The sequence below is a fragment of the Aulostomus chinensis genome, chromosome 23, assembly GCF_037954235.1.
Source record: "Aulostomus chinensis isolate RoL2024-O1b breed Wild chromosome 23, RoL_Achi_v1.0, whole genome shotgun sequence".
NCBI lineage: Eukaryota > Metazoa > Chordata > Actinopteri > Syngnathiformes > Aulostomidae > Aulostomus > Aulostomus chinensis.
Window position 1 is genome coordinate 4,626,275 of NC_141342.1, and position 5,898 is coordinate 4,632,172.

At 49.5% G+C, this 5,898-nt stretch overlaps 1 pseudogene; it reads right to left on the reverse strand.

The window, feature by feature from the left end:
* On the reverse strand, window positions 1-3,461 carry LOC147239222 (exportin-1 pseudogene; annotated as a pseudogene).
* Between the last annotated feature and the right edge of the window lie 2,437 nt (window positions 3,462-5,898).

The following is a 5,898-nucleotide window of genomic DNA, read 5'->3' on the forward strand; positions in this document are numbered from 1 at the left end:
CAACTTAGAGGTGTGGACAACAAAGGATTTAATCATGAAAATGTTTTTAATCAAAAACATATTTGAAGGAAAAATATTACAACAGTTAAGATCCTGGATGTGGCTCCCTGGCGGCCAGTCAGGAGGAATAGCAGGTGATGGTCCGAGCTCGACGCGCTGGCTCCCTGCTGGCCTCACATCTCCTCCAGCAGCTCCTGGAGGGTGAAGTATGCCCAGACTTCTAGAGGTTGCGTTTCTTCTGCTGGGCCTGAAGCAGAGCTGCCTCCCTCTCCTGCAGGAACAGGTCTGACGTATCCTCACCGGTAATCTCCTTGATTTGCACCAGGAAGTCTCTCAGGTGCTCCTCCAAGGCAGGAATGTTCTGGTTCAGACTGAACAATCCTGTCACAAACACTTGCAGCTGGACGTCTAGGAGATGCGGGAAGACCGTCTTCAGCAGGCTGGCGATGTAAACCTGGACATGCACCAGGTTGTTGTCTGGGATGGTGGCACTCAGGGTCACGTTCACCTTCCCCCTCTCTACCTGGGCCAGCATGTAGGCCAGGATGGTGGCGTGCATCGTCAGACCTGCGGTGTGCGATGTGTCCGTGACCACGGCGAGGATGTGCTGCAGGACCTCGAAAAAGTAGCTCTGATAGAAAATGTGGCTAACTACTTCCTCTGCTGCCACTTTCTGGAGGAGAGTGTAGAGGATTTGCAGACCTCTGTCTTCAATGGTCCTCTCTGTATGCCTGAAGGCCCAGATGATGGCGTGCAGGACCTGCTTGAAGTGTTCAGGGCTGAAGTACAGGAAAGCCGGGAAACACTGGGACACTGCTGCGTGGAGGAGGCTGAACACATGGACCCGGTGTTCCGGGAACTCCTCAAAGTTCTTGCCAATCATGTCCAATGTGCAGTAGAAGACGGCGTCAAAGATCCTGTTGATGTTGTTGGTCATGTGGACTCCCAGCTTGTTCACAATGACCTCCATGGTTCTGAGGACCTCAGGCTCTCGAGCAGCTGGGACGTTCTGCTTGTAGTCCAGCAGTACTGCGTCCAGAAGGGAGGGCATAATGTTCTCTGCTGCCATGTGAGGGTCCTGAGAGCAGCTGACCCAGCCTGAGATGAGCTGCAGAATGTCCCTCTTTACCGTGATCATACTGCGGATCAGAGGGTGCTTGGCCACCATCTCCCCATGGTTCTGGAAAGCCGAGGAGACGGTTTGACTCAGGCCCTTGTAGATGTTGAGCATGTTGAGGTACATCCGTCCCAGCTGGACCACAAACGGATGCCCGACAGCTCTGCAGGCACTGATATTGATCCTGAGGATGCTGCTCAGCTGACGCAGCGTCTCCTCCTCCGTCAGGATGTTCGTGTTCTTGGTGGCCTGCAGGATGATCCTGTCCCAGGCCTGGTTTGGCAGGACCAGGTACCGCTCCATCAGACGCACCTGTACTTCCTGGTCCTTCTGAGCCCTGATCATAAATCCAACAGCCTCAAAAAATGTGTAGACATGCTGTGGCTGCAGGTGACAGATGACGGTGCTGATGGTGTTGAGGATCTCATTGATGAAGGGGGCCTCCTCGCCCACCTGGACACGAACAAAATGGCCTGGACACTCCTTTGCTATTTTGAAAAATGTGTCACAGGCCATGTCCTGCACCCCATCGTGGGTCAGATGCATGAACTCCACCAGTTTAATGATGACAGCCTTAAGGAAGTTCCAGTGGTCCTTCATGAACTTGACGTACTGGCCCACAATGTACATGACATTGGAGGCGACGTTGAGCTGGTCCTTCCCGCTCTTCTGCTCATACAAGTTCAGGAGGCCACTGACGACTGTGTGCAGGACCCTGGTCTCGTCATCTTTCTTCATGACCCCGCTGATGGAGCCGATGGCCCAGCAGAGAACATTAAGGTTTCTCTGAGACCACTCGGCACCGTTCACCTGGTTGACGAGTCGGTGAATCATGACCTGTGCAGTGTCTGCACTGTCGAGTTGGGCCAGATTCACCAGCGTGTCCCTCATGGTCTTGTAGATGGTGGTGGCATCCGTTCCGTGCATTTGCTCCCTGACCACCTGACCGTGGTCATTTTCCACCACCAGCACATCTTCTGGTTTGGCCATGCAGCTCACCATCAGCACGCGTACCTGTGAGAGGACATCCTGGTAGAGCTTCTTACGCTCCTGTCTGCATGGCCGCTTCAGAGCGCTGGAGTTGGAGAAACGGTTTTCTTTGTATAACTCCAGAGCTACAAGATGGCTCCAGTAGTCCAGACAGATCTTGAAGATCTCTGTCTCCTCCACCGCTGACAGAAGCAGCATGTAGCTGTGGGCCTCCCTGAACATCTCGCCCAGGTTTGGCCTCTTCTCCAGCAGCTGACCGTGTCGTTTCAGGAAGGCGCTGAGAAAGAGGCAGAGATTATGGATGAAACTCTGCTCATCATCCTTGGCTTTGGCGTAGGCCACTTGAATGTTGGTGTTCAGGGGCAGAATCTTCTTAAGCTGGTCCACCGTGAGCTTAAAAAGGAGGATAAACTGCTCCTCATACTTAGAGGCGCTCACTCCAGCAATCTCTGTCAAACATTTCAGTGCCACGTTTCGTAACATGGCAACATTGATGAACTCAACCAGGTTGCTGATGAGGTTGGAGTGAAAGATGGCGTGCAGTATCGCGTGCTGACGGCCCAGGTTCCAGGAAAGGAGACGGAGGAGGGTCTCCAGCGTTGAGCACACCAGGGGGGCATTCTGTGTGTTGCTGAGGACAAACAGGCACAGCTGGAGTATCTGAGGGAACTCAGCACTCAGACTGTCCTTCAGGTGCTTGGCCTTCTCTTGGGTCATCTGACCAGCAGAGAAGTCAAACACCTCCTCGCTCAGTAGCTTGAGGATTGTCATGTTGTTCTGACATAGACTTTCGCTGGTCCGACTTGCGCCCACAATGTCAGTGATGAAGGTGGGCCAGTGTTTGGGCCACTCCTGCTTCAGCACCTGCACCAGGATGAGGTTGAGCTTGGAGAGGAACACCCCCTCTCTCTTCATCCTAGCTGGATCGCAGGACGTCTTAATGACCAAGCACGCAATAAACTTCTTGATGATCTCACACTGGTTCCTGTCCAGACTCTTCCAGCGGCTGGTGATGAACTTCTCCAGAATCTGGAGTGCATAGTACTTGGTCTCCAAGTACTTTGAGCGCTCCAGGATGACGTTGACCTGGGTCCAGGCATGTGGGTGGTCCACCAGGTTTGTTAACACTTCCTGGGCTACTTGTTGCAGGACTCCGGTGTGATGGTACATGGCATCGATGACGTTGTCCAGCAGGTTGATGTCAAAGTGCTGACTGAAGTCCAGCAGCTTTGTGAAGGGGTGCTGCTCCAGTGTTGCCATTGTGCTGCTTTTGAGGGTCTAGCAGTTAGCAGTTAGCACCAAACTGTGTTGATGTGTGGAACAGTTGTTGTTGAGACGGCGTAACTAGTGAACCCCGCGTGCTCCATTATATCCTGCTGACATGACAGGTGACTGTGATGTGTCACTTCAAGATGACTGAGATCACAGTGTGAGATGACTGAGATCACAGTGTAAGGTGACTGAGATCACAGTGTGAGATGACTGAGATCACAGTGTAAGATGACTGAGATCACAGAAAAAAATCCGAACAATCTCACACTGAGTTGTGACTTTGATCTTACAAGTTGTTGCTTTGATCTCTGACTGTGTAGCACCGTATGAATGTATTCTGAATGGAGTCTACAATTCACGTACGTCATGGAGTACATTTAGTATAACCAAGTTTTACTACTCCTCTTATTACTTATGTCAGCTATGTAATGATGGATCCTTACACTCTCCCAGTAGACTCAGACAGGGACTGGATTCCAAGCTCCAGTAATCATAATAATGATGGGCTCTTTTCTGCTGAATGGTCATTATTTATGCTTATTTAAGAATATTTCCTTTGTCTATTTTGTTTCGTTTTCTTTCTTTTTTTTTTAAAGCTTTATTTGAATTTCGGTTACTTTATAAACAGACGGATCATATTAATGAGCATTCACAGGTAAATCAGCCGGACTCTCGCCAGAGGCTGTTTTCCGTCTCTGGTCCTTGGCAGGTGGATGTTACCAACACACACTTGTTCAGGAAATATCACAAAACAATTAACATGGAAAGTAACCCTTGGTAGTGGCATACACTGGAATGCAGCACTAGAGTGTTGTATTACTACTGCCATTGCACATTAGCTAATATAACATCCAGGTGGTTATCATAGCACACATAGATGTGCACATGTATCCAGGCACGGTTGTGATTTGCGTCACTGATCTGCTTAGTTTTACTCAACAATTAAAGGAAAAATTTGAAAACAAATCTTTGTGTGGTACCAGTGTGAGACCCAAACTGCCAGCTGGTGGTTTTACTAAACCCTCCACTCACCTTCGCGGGCCTCCAGGTCGTCTTCCCCCCACTAGGTGGCATAGTGGGACAACGCAGCGCTGATGTTCTCCCAGTGACTTTACTAGAAGGACAGGACAGGAACACCCCTCCCCTGCCTGTGATTGGTCCGCTGCCGTTCTATTCAAGGCCCTGCTTTCAAGTCTTTGAGGGAGGCTGACCTGCTGCTCAGCAGGCTGAGAGACTCACAGAGAGGCTTTAATCTCTGTCCAGGCTCTTAGGAGAAGGCCTGGCTGTCACGGATCACACAAATGATCTGTTTACTTGTCCTCGCCGTGGGTAGAGACCGCCCAGCAGCATGGCGACTGGTAACTCCATCACTCATAACTTGGTATGTGGTGGAGTTCTGTCTAGAATGTTCGATTTTCATTTCTCTCAAAGGATGAAGCTGCATGTCCCCCCAGCTGCAGCTCAGTCGAATCAGTAGACGGGTTTTCCTGCGATAATGTCGTCAAGGAGATTCTCCTCTTTCGTCAGCTCTGTTTTTAATTTGAGAGAGGACGTTTCTATCCAGAAAACCATAAATATAAAAGAAATGGATAGAACGGCATTCTTTCTAATGGCCAGCAGATGGCGACGCCACTGCTAGTAAACAGTTCATTAGGTGGCTAAGACAGCGGATAAGATAGAGTAGCAGGAGCCGGGGTGTTTGAGTCCCATTTGCTGCCTTGGGTTTCACATCATTACCATCACTGATGCTGCTCTCCCACCCGTACCCTGATACTTCACCCAAAAGGTGTGCTGCGCCTTTCAACTTCTCACAAACAGGTGTTTTAGGCTGAGGCAGACATTTTTTTTTCACTCCTGCATCATTTAATGACTTCTGAATGTAGAAAGAGCCAGCCATGTATATTTAGCTTGATGCTAATGGAGACTGATGGCTAACAACAGCAAAACCGCCCCAAAAATGTCTTATTATCAACTCCATCCAGGACAACGCAGCTGAGAACAACTATCCCATCTCCAGTTCTGAGCGATATCAGGAGCGAGTGCCAAGCTGCAGTCGGAGCAGCTGGATAAAGAAGATGCAGACGACACTTGAGAATTTATGCATGGCTGTTGTTAGCCATCCGATGCTGTTAGCATCAAGCTAAATAGACGTGGCTGTCTCTTTCTGCATCCTGGAATCACAAAGATGTGATGCAGGAGGGGAAAATGAGCTCAAGACTTCTGCTTGTGAGCGCTTGAAAGGCAAAGTTCACCTCTTGGGTGAAGTACCACTTAAACCAAGTACCTTTGGTGCCTGAAGCTAATCAGACGTGAACTGTCGAGACACTTTAAAACAGCCTCATTTTCGAACAGTGAGTTTCTTTTTAGGAAACATGTTGTGAAGTACATTAAAAAAACGACCTTAAGTGACTTTCTGTTTCCTTGTTTTCATGGCACTGGCATGTCATCACCCCCCCCCCCCCGTTAAAAGTCTGACAATACTCTGCCTTTTTGTGTCACATTAAAAAAAAAGGAACATG